Source organism: Hoplias malabaricus, chromosome 12, assembly GCF_029633855.1.
Source record: "Hoplias malabaricus isolate fHopMal1 chromosome 12, fHopMal1.hap1, whole genome shotgun sequence".
In the NCBI taxonomy this organism is placed as follows: domain Eukaryota; kingdom Metazoa; phylum Chordata; class Actinopteri; order Characiformes; family Erythrinidae; genus Hoplias; species Hoplias malabaricus.
The window spans coordinates 2,974,356-2,987,625 of record NC_089811.1 but is presented as its reverse complement, the minus strand read 5'-3'; positions in this window follow the sequence as shown (position 1 = coordinate 2,987,625).

Here is a 13,270-nt window from a genome sequence, read left to right as displayed (position 1 = left end):
GGAATACACCCTGGAGGGGGCGCCAGTCCTTCACAGGGCAACACACACACACATTCACTCACACCTACGGACACTTTTGAGTCGCCAATCCACCTACCAACGTGTGTTTTTGGACTGTGGGAGGAAACTGGAGCACCCGGAGGAAACCCACACAGAGAACACACCAACTCCTCACAGACATGCACCCAGAGCGGGAATCGAACCCACAACCTACAGGTCCCTGGAGCTGTGTGACTGCGACACCTACCTGCTGCGCCACCGTGCCGTGAGAAAGAAGCCAGTGAGAACTGGATGGTGCAAGAAGGAATGAAAAACTGTGGTAGTGGAAAACAAACAAGGGACCATAGACCAAAAAGTGAGTAGAGCTGAGTAGAGCTGTTTAACATAGGTACCATGCAGTGGAAAAATGCCATAAAACAAACACAGTGGTTAATTAGTCCTTCTCTAATAAACTAGCTTTACCTTGTCAAAACAAATAGTTATTGCCCATTTCCGAAATTTAGGAATGTGACAGGGATTGCTGTTATAAAATGTCTTTTGTGGATTTGTGTTTCTCTGTTTCTCTCTCTCTCTCTCTCTCTCTCTCTCTCTCTCTCTCTGTGTGAGTGTGTGTGAGAGAGAACAATACTCTGAATCTTGTCCTTGGAGAATGTAACTAATGTAGCCTTGTGAAGATTTCAACAGAGAAACAAGACCATGTTCAGACGTCTTACCCTTAAATTATCAACCAAAATTAGCAAATGATATTTATTAGGGTTATAGTTTATTGTGTTTAAGTGCAACTCATTAAGCACAACATTTCTCTGTAGTTCCTGGAAGAATGAATTTATGCTCCATAGAGTGGGTCCCTCACATTTTTTCTAAATAATCTGAAACATCCACACCACTAGGTGTCAGTATAATTGCTGTTTTATAATGTGAAGAAGAATCATAGGAGAAAATGGCATATGGCTCATTTACATGTCAATTGTTGTCCTTTATCACTCTATACATTAATTACTTTCAAGAGCACATCTTCCCCATGTGCCCCGTGACCTTTAAACAGACCTCGGGTCATTTCCTAAAAGACTCTGGTGCTGAACCCAAGAACAAATACAGCCCACTGTATTGTCTAAGATAAGAGTTTTGTTTGTTGTGTTTCTCTTATCACCGTAGATAGACCTGCTCTGGCCGAGGTTAAGGGGACCGTGCAGAGACATGCCACGGCAGCAACTGAGTACTCTGTTCCGGGACACTGATCACCATTAATCAAGGGTGGCTGAAAAGAATCACTGGTACAGAAGGAATGTCTCAGGTATTTCCATTTACACTCACACACCATGTCCATATATGTTAGCTTCTTTGTTTTACTGACGTTCTGTTTCCCCAACATTTAACAACAGTAGACCTTTCCTTGGGTTATTAAATGTCAGGGACTTTCTAGACTGTGTGTTTCACTGGGGCACATTCAGAATATAGAGGGGCACAGCTGTATCAGCCAAAGGGACACTAATTTGCATCCAAAAGTCCATTAAATATATATAAATACATGGGCGCAAGGCAGGAACACGAGCACCTGTGGGAGGAAACCCATGTGGACACGGGGAGAACACACCAAACGTCTCACAGACAGTCACACGGAGCAGGGCTTGAACCCACAACCTCAGGACCCTGTGCCGCTGTGTGGGTGACAAAAATACAAAGTATTTCTCGAAGGAGCTGGGACATTATGTGAAATGTAATTCCTGTAGTAAATTTGTGGGTCATGTTCTGTCGTTACATCGATTTCCATTGATTGTTAAAAGATTTTTTTCCTTCTCCTGTAAAGTTAATATTTTGGGAGATACATGTTTTTGACGGGACATTGACAATATCAAGTCTGTTAATAAAAACACTTCTACTACACCTTTTTATATTATACTTTTGTGTATGGGTCCTGCTAGACGTTCTTTTTATTAATTTCCAACTTTGTTTTGACTAACGTAACAAAAACTTGGAGGGAAATAAAGTTCCCAGTTGTTGTGAAAGCTTCCTGCACATGTCTGGCATAAGGTGCTCATATGCTGGCTTTGCAAAGCACCATATTTCACAACAGCTTCCTTAACTTATGAACAGTGACATGCCTAAGGCTAAAAAACCTGTGAAACCTAATGGGCTTTGTGTCACATGATCGAAGCCTTCAATTAGTCAGTGTGAAAAAAGAACCTAGGCTTCAACAAATTACAGAACAGCCCACAGGCTTTTTGTTGCCTGTAGATGGCTGTGGATATCTGTGATTAAGACTGCGGGTCGAAACAAATGTTCCAGTGTCAGCTTTTGAGCTCATCACTTTGCAATAGTGGAAAAACACTAAAAATTCCTGAAATCTTCCAGACCGTGTTGCATCCAATAGGTTGAAACAACGTATAAATCACTAAATCAGTGTATCCTTGGTTGTTAGGTGCTAGAGATAAACAGAAGTTGCTTGGAACAACATGTTCACGTGTTTGTCAGTGTGGCTTAGGTTTCACTGGCTCTAGAAGCAGCTGCCCTGAATATGACTTTAACAGGAAAACAAAGTAAAGGGCTTCAGTCCCAGACAGAGAGCTGTCTTGGTGGGGGAGCTCCAGCATGTGCAGAAAAGCTTAGTGTGGATGGGATCCTGAAGAGTGCTACAAGCTGGAGAGAGCTTATGGGAGGTTTCAACATGGAGTATCTTTCTGTGCTGCTTACATTACCATTGAGAATTCTGGAAAACTTCAGGCAATACGACTCCATTACACATCCAGGCATTTTTCTGGAATGACCAACCATAGGCTTGAAATTCTAGCAAACCACAGGACAGCTATTCTAAAAGACAAATGAAAAACGTTTCCATGAGTAAACACCATTACTGACAGGAGTGGAACGTATCTTCAACTTATACTTAGCTCATAATGGAAGTGAGGAGCCAAAAACTCTTCAGTAAAATTAAAGTAAATATCATTATTGAATTATTCAGTTCTAACAAAGTAAGATGGAAATGGTTTAACAATGGCTGTCAAAAAATTACAATAATTCCTAATGTGTTCATCGTTCACTTTCATTCATTCATTATCTGTAACCCTTATCCAGTTCAGGGTCGCGGTGGGTCCAGAGCCTACCTGGAATCATTGGGCGCAAGGCGGGAATACACCCTGGAGGGGGCGCCAGTCCTTCACAGGGCAACACACACACACACACACACACACTCACACCTACAGACACTTTTGAGTCGCCAATCCACCTACCAACGTGTGTTTGTGGACTGTGGGAGGAAACCGGAGCACCCAGAGGAAACCCACGCAGACACAGGGAGAACACACCACACTCCTCACAGACAGTCACCCGGAGGAAACCCACGCAGACACAGAGAGAACACACCACACTCCTCACAGACAGTCACCCGGAGGAAACCCACGCAGACACAGGGAGAACACACCACACTCCTCACAGACAGTCACCCGGAGGAAACCCACGCAGACACAGAGAGAACACACCACACTCCTCACAGACAGTCACCCGGCGCGGGAATCAAACCCACAACCTCCAGGCCCCTGGAGCTGTGTGAGTGCAACACTACCTGCTGTGTCACCGTGCCGCCCATCATCGTTCACTTATCTTCTGTAAAACTCCATCATTTTTCAGGATCACAGTGGATGCAGAGCCTCGCCAGAATCACAGAAGGGCAGAAGGCAGGACCTTGTGGACAATGTCACACACTCACCTAGTAACTAACTTACATACACATACACACACACACACACACAGACCCCTGTGTAAAATTTTACACACTCACATCCATGGATAATCTCACACATTCAATCCTCCTACAAACCTTTTTTTATTATCTGTGGGAGAAAACACACGCAAACACAGGGACGACAAACCATACTTCACTTTCGTCAGAAGTTCAGAAGACAGGATGTAAACAAGAGTCCTCCAAATCATACTTAATTTCCATGAGAGTAAAAAAAGTGTCTGAAAAAGTGCTTCCTCTGTATTTGAAAGCAATCAGAGTTGTGGTCATAAGGGCTCAAGCAGTCCTGCAGGACACTTCCACTGTATAATAGAGTGTAAGCTCTGGCTGCTGAAATTGTTTATAGCAATATTTGGCAGCAGTTCCCATGGAGACGTAGACCTTAGTAATTGTTTCCATTCTCTGAAAACCAGTTGTAAAACTCATCTGCAGAAGGGCAGCGCTGTTTAATTAAAGCTAATGAAAGTACACCAACAATAAATGAGTCCCTGAATAGTGAAAGTGATGCTGTTTGTTGCGAGGTTTAATTGCTTTAACTGTCACTGTAAAAATTCCTGGATCAACGTTTTAAACTGCATCTCTGATCTTAAACTCAAACTCGCTGGAGGCCAGAGTTTTAATGCTAAACACATATGCATATATGCTATAAGCCTTTAAAAAGACTCTTAAAAGACTAGAGTCTGATACCGTCTCACATGCAAAAACAATGGGCTTTTAGTCACAGGCTCTGAGGACTTGCGGGGGAGTATCCCAGCATGCACCACTACTAGCTTTATCATTGTTTTTTTTTTGTTATTTGGAGTTGTTGATGTTGTAGAGGGCCTTTATTTATGTTTGGTAGTATTTGTATGTGTGTTTGGGCTTGGTGTGTAGTGAGACATGGTATTGTTTGGGGACTCACAGCCTCACAGAAAGGGCAGCTGTGGATGTGTTGTGCCCCTGAATCTTGCTACACAGAAAGCGCTAACACTGCCATATTGCCTTGTTCTTTTACACTAAGCCCTAGTTAGCGAACATAATAAGGTGTGTAAAACACAGCATGGCTGTGCTTAATTCTTCACAGCACTGGTTGCTATAGCGCCTTTCACATATGAACTCCAGAAAACTCTAGAGAAATTCTGGAGTATCAGGTCCTTTCTGTGTCAGATCTTTCTCGAAAGGGGAAATGCTCTACACACTTTAAATTGGATAGAGTCTGTGCAGTGCATGCAGGAGATATTCCGGGACATTAGTGGCTCTGTTCACACATATATTCACTCAAATATTACCCAGAGTTTTCAATATGGAACTAGCAGGATAAAGTCTGGGACAAATGTAACAGGTGTTTTGTGATGACACACATAAACACCTACGGGTAAACTTTTGTCTGCTACTGTGCAATCACTTAAAAACGTGTATGGTGTAAAGCTGGCATAAATATCATCAGGACCAGAATAGGCAGTTGCCTTTGGCCTTAACCTTGGCGGCAAAAAATACATAAACAAGTTTTCATTTTATCTAATACAACAGATACGTGTCTTTAACTACACAACCTGATTAGCTGAGAGGTGTTCTACCCGCTTAGCACAGAAACCAAATCATCCCAACTAACTATTTTGCTGCTGCTAACCTTTACTTCTAAGAGTTCTGACAGTTATTTTTAGTCCATACAGAAATAGAAAACAAATTCCATACATGACTTGGTAGCACTCTGTCATCATTTGGACTACTTGAGAACTACATAAGGCTCATGACAAATGACATAAAGCTATACAGGCTAGAAACACATATTTAACTTATCTCTCAATCTTTTCCAGCATGAAATTGACTACATCAAAACAGATTAAAAGCAGCTGACTGATTCCACGACAACTAATTCTGGAACAAGCATTTATGTCCGTAAACTGTGCATTGTCAGTGCTACCATGTTACATCATTCATTTGTTTTCTTTCTATATGCTCTAAGAAAATTAATCTGATTTTGAATGCAGTAGTGTTACTTAATAACAGTGAACATGTATTTGTGACAGAGTCTGTTGAAAGGAGTTTTTAACAAGAAATGAAGTGTAGTCTAAAGTCAGTGAACATCAACCAGACAAAACCCAACCTACTGTAACCTGTGTGTTGAAAGCAGAAGGATAAATATTGGATCACATCAGGAATTCTTGCCCTAAATGACTTATTAAATTTCATTTGCAAGTTTACAACAGGGATTTTAATATGCAGCAACACCCCTCAGCGCTCCAGCAATCCATCCATCTGCAGTTACATAATAAATACTTAAAAGCAGTCTGTGGGGCTTTATTTGTTTCCTTATTTACATATTTATTCCCAAGGATGCTGCATATGGTGCACACCAAATTAAGAAGTTTGTATACTCCCTAGTCCTCTGTTTTACAAACATCTCACTGAGCTCATCTGTCATTAGGCGTAATGAGGCTCATGGCCTCGTATAAACAAAATGCCAGGCTGAGTTATAATTTCACATCAAGCATGTGCCCTGTTTGTTTCTGAATAAGGGACAACTTAAACAAGAGTTGCTCTGCAGCTCAAGACATTTTAACCCTCAATTTTCTTGTGAGCTTCTAAGAGAATTAACTCCAATTTAAGAGTAAACTCCATTATTGTAACTCTGGTGAAAACTTGCTTATTGACAGAATACTGTCACTGTCCAATGAAAAACTGTCCAATGGAATGGAGATATATCAAAATGGAGATACATGCTTTTCATTGGTCATAGGCTATGTATTACAGGATCAGATTTGTGAATTTTAAATTTGTGATTTGCTCATCCATAGAGACATATAGAAAGCCTAGAATATAGAACAGAGGGTTATTTTCAACCTATTCACTGGGGCTTTGCAAACAAATTAGACCAGTTTCTAGCACATAAACAAACTGAAGAGCTAGCGAATGTTGAGGAAACATACTCAGAATTGTATAAAAAGTGATTTGTTTTATTAAAATCATGAACGTCACCTTTAAGGTGGAACCTGAGATTTTCTAGATGTTGTATGCTTGTTGTGAAGTGTCATCATGCACTGAAAATACATTAAACTAAGGTAACACAATATTTATCGTACCTTTTAAAGGAGAAAAATGGACATTTCTTGTGGATGGGCCCACTATACCAAAGCTTAATGTGAAGGGGCTTAACGCCACTTTAGCCTATTAAGCTTGGCATTAAACATGGTCACACAAAGACTCACGTGCAGCTTATTTAGATCATGAATTACTATTATTATAATGCTGTGTAAATGTTTATTTTATTTGCAATTACACTTATTTAACCCATTTCTATACATCCAAGGAACTTTACAATGAACACTACACAGAACGCCATTCATTCATTATCTGTAACCTCTTATCCAGTTCAAGGTCGCGGTGGGTCCAGAGCCTACCTGGAATCATTGGCTTCGGGGGGTCACCCAGGATACAATCCACATACAGACATTAATTCACATACACATTCATTCACTCGTACCAGGACTTATTTTTAGAGGAGCCAGTTCACCTAACCTCCATGTTTTTGGACTGTGGGAGAAAACTGTAGACCCTGGAGGAAAACGTCACCCAGTAAGACATGGAAACCCTCCAACCCAGTATTGCATGGAAACTCCACCCAGATGGCCATCGCTGAGAGGCAGACATACTAACCACCAAGCAACCTTGAAGCACAAATAGCTGAATTCACTAATTACGAGGAGTGCTGATAGCATTTTGACATATAGGGTACATTAGTTTATAGGGTGAGAGCAAGATCTACTGATCTACTGGTGAAATACATCTTTTAAAAAGGATAGCAGCACATTCCTAGCAATAAATTGGATCGCTAACATGATATTGTGAAAATCAAGAGCTGAACAACTTGGGAACCCAGAACAAGCACTTTCTAATAACAAAGCTTAAAGTTGTCTTGAGGATGATGTTCTCTCCAGAGGGAACAGCCATGGAAATAATTGATCATTTGAGCCTCAAGTGCTAAGAGCAGTGAGGCGGGGACTGTTTGTTTTGAGTGTCCTCCAACTGTGATTTGAACCTCTCCAGCTGGGTCCTGGACCTCGCTCACAGCATCTTAATCTAACCACTATCACTTTCAGAGCTTCTGCTCTCGTACTCTGCTTCTCTGCTTACTCTAGGAAACTCAGGGAACTAGTCAGTACTTGAGTGAGTCTGGCTACTGTCCAAACCAGGCATTCCTCTGCATAAATCCTTCATTGTGTTACAGCGGTGCAATGCAGGGCTCGGCAGTTGTCACCGTTCCCAAATTCGCTTGTAGATGTTTGCTCTGTCTTTCTATTGCCTTTCATCAGTCCTTTCATTGCTGCCATTTTACGGCGAAGCTCTCAGCTCAGGATATACACAATGAAGTAAGACTGCTTTTTATTAAACGCCAGTCTCAACAGGCTTTACTTGAAATGGAACATGGTTAATACAGGGGATGGAATGACATCTTTTAAGAAATATAAACTTTGACAACAGGCTTTAGAATGACCTGATAAAGAAAAAAATATTAACATTTCAGTGACTTGAACTATCGCCCCTTTGTGGTTTTACAACATTTTTTTACAAAGAATCAGGTGGCTAAAGGGGGGTTGGGGGGGTCAAATCTTTTCAAATGAAGCCAGGAGCAGTCAAACAAAAGCATGTAGGAGCAAGGAAAGCTCCATAACTCATTCACTAATGTCAACCTCAATGACTTTTGCCGTCCCTCTGGCTGTCTATCCATTGACTCTGTCCCTAGAAATCCTGCTTAGCATTTCTATAAAGGCCTATCTCATTCCTCTACAAGGAGAGAAATCAAGGCTGTTCCTAACAGGCCATCTTGTAGAAGCTTGGACTGGCCATTGGCCACACCATTTATGGGCAGAGCTACGAGAACACAGCTGGCTTTCCACTCAGACTAGGCCCCCTCCATTCCTCTCTTCCACTCCTCAGCCACACCCCCTCTCTACATCCCCCTCCTCCAGACGCATTACAAGCTCTCTGGTTGGAAGTAAATCACCTGACACTTGGGGGTTCCAGAAAACATAGCTCACAGCTGTTTCCTCTCAGAGGTTAGAATAGGATTTCAATGCAAATCTGTATTATATACAACAGCATATTCAGACTTTAAAAATTAATCCAAATGGGTTTAGCAGCATCTTAATGAAACAGGTTTCATTTTAACAGATAGGGCATAACCTAACTGGACAAGAAAATGAAAATGGGGACCAAACTAGTTTCTGCAACAGCCACAAATGTGTTTTTCATGTGTTATCAATGAATCGTTATGATTTTACTCAACTATTAAGAGAGCAGGCAGCTTAAAATGTTATAGGCATACTGTAAGTCAGGACAAAAAATGAAAAAGGAAACCCAAAATTATACTTGATTAGGAAGCAATACATGGGCAGCTGATGGTTAAAGAAGTGTGCTTAGGAATGTAAGGCCACCAGGGAGTAAAAGAACTGGGTTATCCTCCTCCCTTAACATCCAGTGCTAAGTTGCCCTTGAGCCAGATGCCTAACCCTACACTGCTCCCTGGGCACTGGGGATGGATGCCTGCCACTCTGGGTGTTTGTGCTCACAGCCCTTAGTGCACTAGTGTGTGTGTGTGTGTGTGTTTGCTAACTCCAATTATTGGCCACCCCTGGCTCCGCCCCTGGGAGTAATATTTAGAGATATGTACAGAGAGTTATTATCTGGAGAGACTGATGCTCACACAATGCCTCTCAGTGAATTCCAACATGAAGTAGGAAATATTTTATGTAACCACTATTTCCAGAGAGACATAGCAGTTTATCCCCAAGGTGGAGGAAAACAATAGCTGTAATACCCAAACAGAGATTTGAACCATTGGCTAAGGCATGATGCTCCTCGTTAAGTCATTTAATGCCTGTGAATCAGATTTACAACTGCATTTAAAAGCTCCACAGAGCTGGGCATAAATCTCTGTTTTTAACAATAACAGAAACTTGGTTAACACACTTCCTGAGGTTTGTTTTCTTGTTGTTCAGAATAACCACACTATGTAATGTGAGGCTCTCTAAAGAAAGATTTTCAGGGCTTTAATTAATGGGATTTCCAGTACAGTGTCAGAGGTCAAAGTTGACTAAAACTGAACTATCCACAGATGGCTGCAAAATAGTGATGAAATTGGTGGTCTCTGTCCAATTTTATTTCAGATCCTTTACAACATTTCAACGCATTTTAGACATAGCGTGATATGTTTTAGACATCTTGTTTTTTCATTTTAACAAAATGTTTTGTTAAAAAATGGGTGGATTTCTTAGCATGTAGCAAACCTTTAAGATGAGTATGAGCAAAATTACTACATTAAATTGCTTCATGAAAAACTATACTGGATGTAAACTCTGGGAAGACAGAAAAATCTGCCTATACTAAAGAAAACGAATCTTTGTTTTAGTTCACCTTCTCTATTTCTCTGAATTTGATTTGTATTTTTGGTGGGAACTTCCTGTGAACTGGAGAAAAAAGATTGAAAGGAAAAATTCTTGCCAATTGTGCAAACCCTATCTGTGTTGAACCACTGAACATTTCTTCTGGACTGGAGACATGGTGCAATCTATTTAACTATTGCTTAATAAGTATCTTATTTAAGAATTAATAAGCAAGGTGATAGAATTTTGAATCCTTGCCTGTTTGGGGCACTTGGAATCCTCCCAGTCTTCCCCTCCTTACATCACCTCTAGACCCACTCAATCTATCTCTTGGGCGTGACTGAGCAGAGCTTTGCTGAGACAGGTTGAATGGCCATACAAAAGACTATTCTTACAGACACTAAACCTAGAAGGCTAAAGAAAGTACAGCCTGAGGGCAAAGGGGCAGGGACTCAAGCTCACCCTGGACCTTCTGTATCTTTTAACACTTTAAAAGCATTTTAAAAAGCACTGTCAAATCAAATAACTTCTGAGAACTGAAAATGAAATCCATTATTTCATTATTTCTGATGATTAAAGGGATAAAATGATAAATGAGATGACTTCTTCATTATCTAGTCCCAATCTGTCATGCTGTGTGTCTGCCAAATCTCATATTTTGAGACACAAGGAATTGTAAAAATTCAGTCCTTCAGGCAGTAAAACCATCTCCTTCTAACAACTCAGGCTCCCTCAAACCAACCATGTCACGACCTTTGGACACAAGGACCTGCCTGGCTGCAAAAAATACAAAACCAGTCTCTGAAATGTGGCCCTCCTTCTGCACTAACATGCAAAACAATGCCAGTGTCTGTTAACTAATGCAACAGAGCTGGGAAAATAGTGTTTCTCCTCCAAGCATTTTGATTTCATTGACCAAGTGTTGGTGAGCGCAAAACCTTAGAGGAACCTGCAGTCTCTAGCCTTCACCCACACAGCTTTGTTGCTCAATTTGTCAGGGGTAGATCGAGCAAATGGATGCAATTGGGCATGATTTAGCTGGTAAGACAAAAATGTTTGAGTCACTAAGTCTAGGATATATCCATTCTAACAGACCTATGACATTCAAATCTAAGTATCTAGAATATGCAATTTTCAAACTGCAGGACTGCTGACATGTCCCTGTGGTACGGTGTGAGCAAACCACAAGTGCTTTTGCAGTTAATTCCCTTCTACAGGACTTCCAACATAAAAGCACTGCCCTTGGACACAATGCAATAGCTAAATGCAACTCAGCTCTACAGGCCTGGACTAGCAAACACACTTGTCACATTGATGGATGCAAATAGTCTCACATGTTCCTTGTAAGACTGCTGAATCTGGAGTGAGAGAAATAAAAATAGCTTGCTTTCCCAGTAAAATATAGTTTTCACCACTGCTTTGAATTACTTTTAATGGAAGATAAGATGTTTTTGTTGCTTGATGATTTACTGGTACATTGAACTACACTGTAGGAGGTGGTACCATATCCAGGCTATTTATATGAAATAAATTACCCAAACTTAAGCCCTATTTTTTTTCCCATGGGACATCAGTAATGTTTATGATGGAGTCACACTGGATCAGGATTCTCTGTGTCAATAAGTAAAGGGAATGTCTATTCGATTCATGCATTGATATTGCATTAATATTGACATGAAAATGGAATGTCTGCTTTTACAAAGTGCTACTGAGTTTTTAGACTGTCAACACTATGACAAGAACAGCCCACTACCAAAATCTATAGTCCTCATAATCTTATATTTTAGTCCTTTATAACAGATAACAGATCCTTCACAATTTCATTATAACTGCTATTATTCGTAATAAAGTATTAAAATAATAATAATACTATGTTTAATTTACGCCATGTGAAGGACTGGTGCCCCTCCAGGGTGTGTTCCTGTCTTGCGCTCAGTGATTCTGGGTAGGCTCCAGACCCACCGCGACCCTACACTGAATAAGCGGTTGCAGACAATGAATGAATGTTTAATTTAGTAGTAAATTAACCCTCTGGGGTCTGAGGCTTTTCAACCATGACTGAGATAGTCTGACATGCCTTGATATATTTACAAATTTCACCTACCTGAAAAACTGAAAATCTGTAATCCAATAATACGCGGCTTCATACTGAGCACAAACAGAGCAACAACACTGTGAGAGCAGTTAGAATATCATTAATCAATTTTTTACTTGTTTAAAATGTAATAATTATAATAATAATTTATATATTATATACGTTCTAGCTCGGATTTTTATAATCATGGATGTTGGCCAAACAAGTTTACAGCTTTCTGAAATTTGTGGTGGTTTGACTTCTGTACTGTAACAAATCTGATGTGACACTGTTTTATTTCCCCCAACACCAGTGGCTCACACACTGAATATTCATGAATAAGGGGGGTGGGGGGGGCAGAGGGAAGTGTTCTTCTCTCCATTGTCAAATGTAATGGCCTATTAATCTCCCCTGCCTCAAACATTTGTCAGTTTGGAAAGTATGAGAAGTGATGATATAGATATAGCATCTCTTTGCATACATTGTGAATTTTCAATTTACATATTTCATTAGCCACGACCTGATATACACGTCACAAAGGGCTACCTCAGTGTTTCCAACAGCCACAATAAGCTTAGTATAAACTGTGTCAGATTTGCTAACTCCAATTATTATTATCTCTATTATCATTTCCATCTAACATCCCAACAGCTGTCAGAAATGTCCCTCCTCACAGTGATTCTTTAGGTCGTCTTGTGGATTTGAGTGTGGGTCATGGTTTGCCACCTACTTGAATGACTCTTATTTGTGCCTTAAATGCTTCCTCCATTGCCTCCATTCTTGAGAAAACCAATGAAAAACACTTTCCAACTTTGACCATGGGCCGTCATGGAATTTTCACCCACATGTCAAATCACACAGGATTAATATATCCTGGGGTTGTATTCACTGCTCATTTTACAGTAGGTAAAAAGTTCCAGGATCTTTCCTGGAACAGAAGTGTGCAGTCAGGAAAATTGACTAAAATGTTCAATTCAGAGGGGATTAAAACCACTGAAGGACTCTGGTAATGGTCACTTTATTCCAGTTCCACAAGTAAAACTAAACCTGTCCGAGTGGGGATATTTATTACTAAACAGCACTATGAAAAGGTGCTGA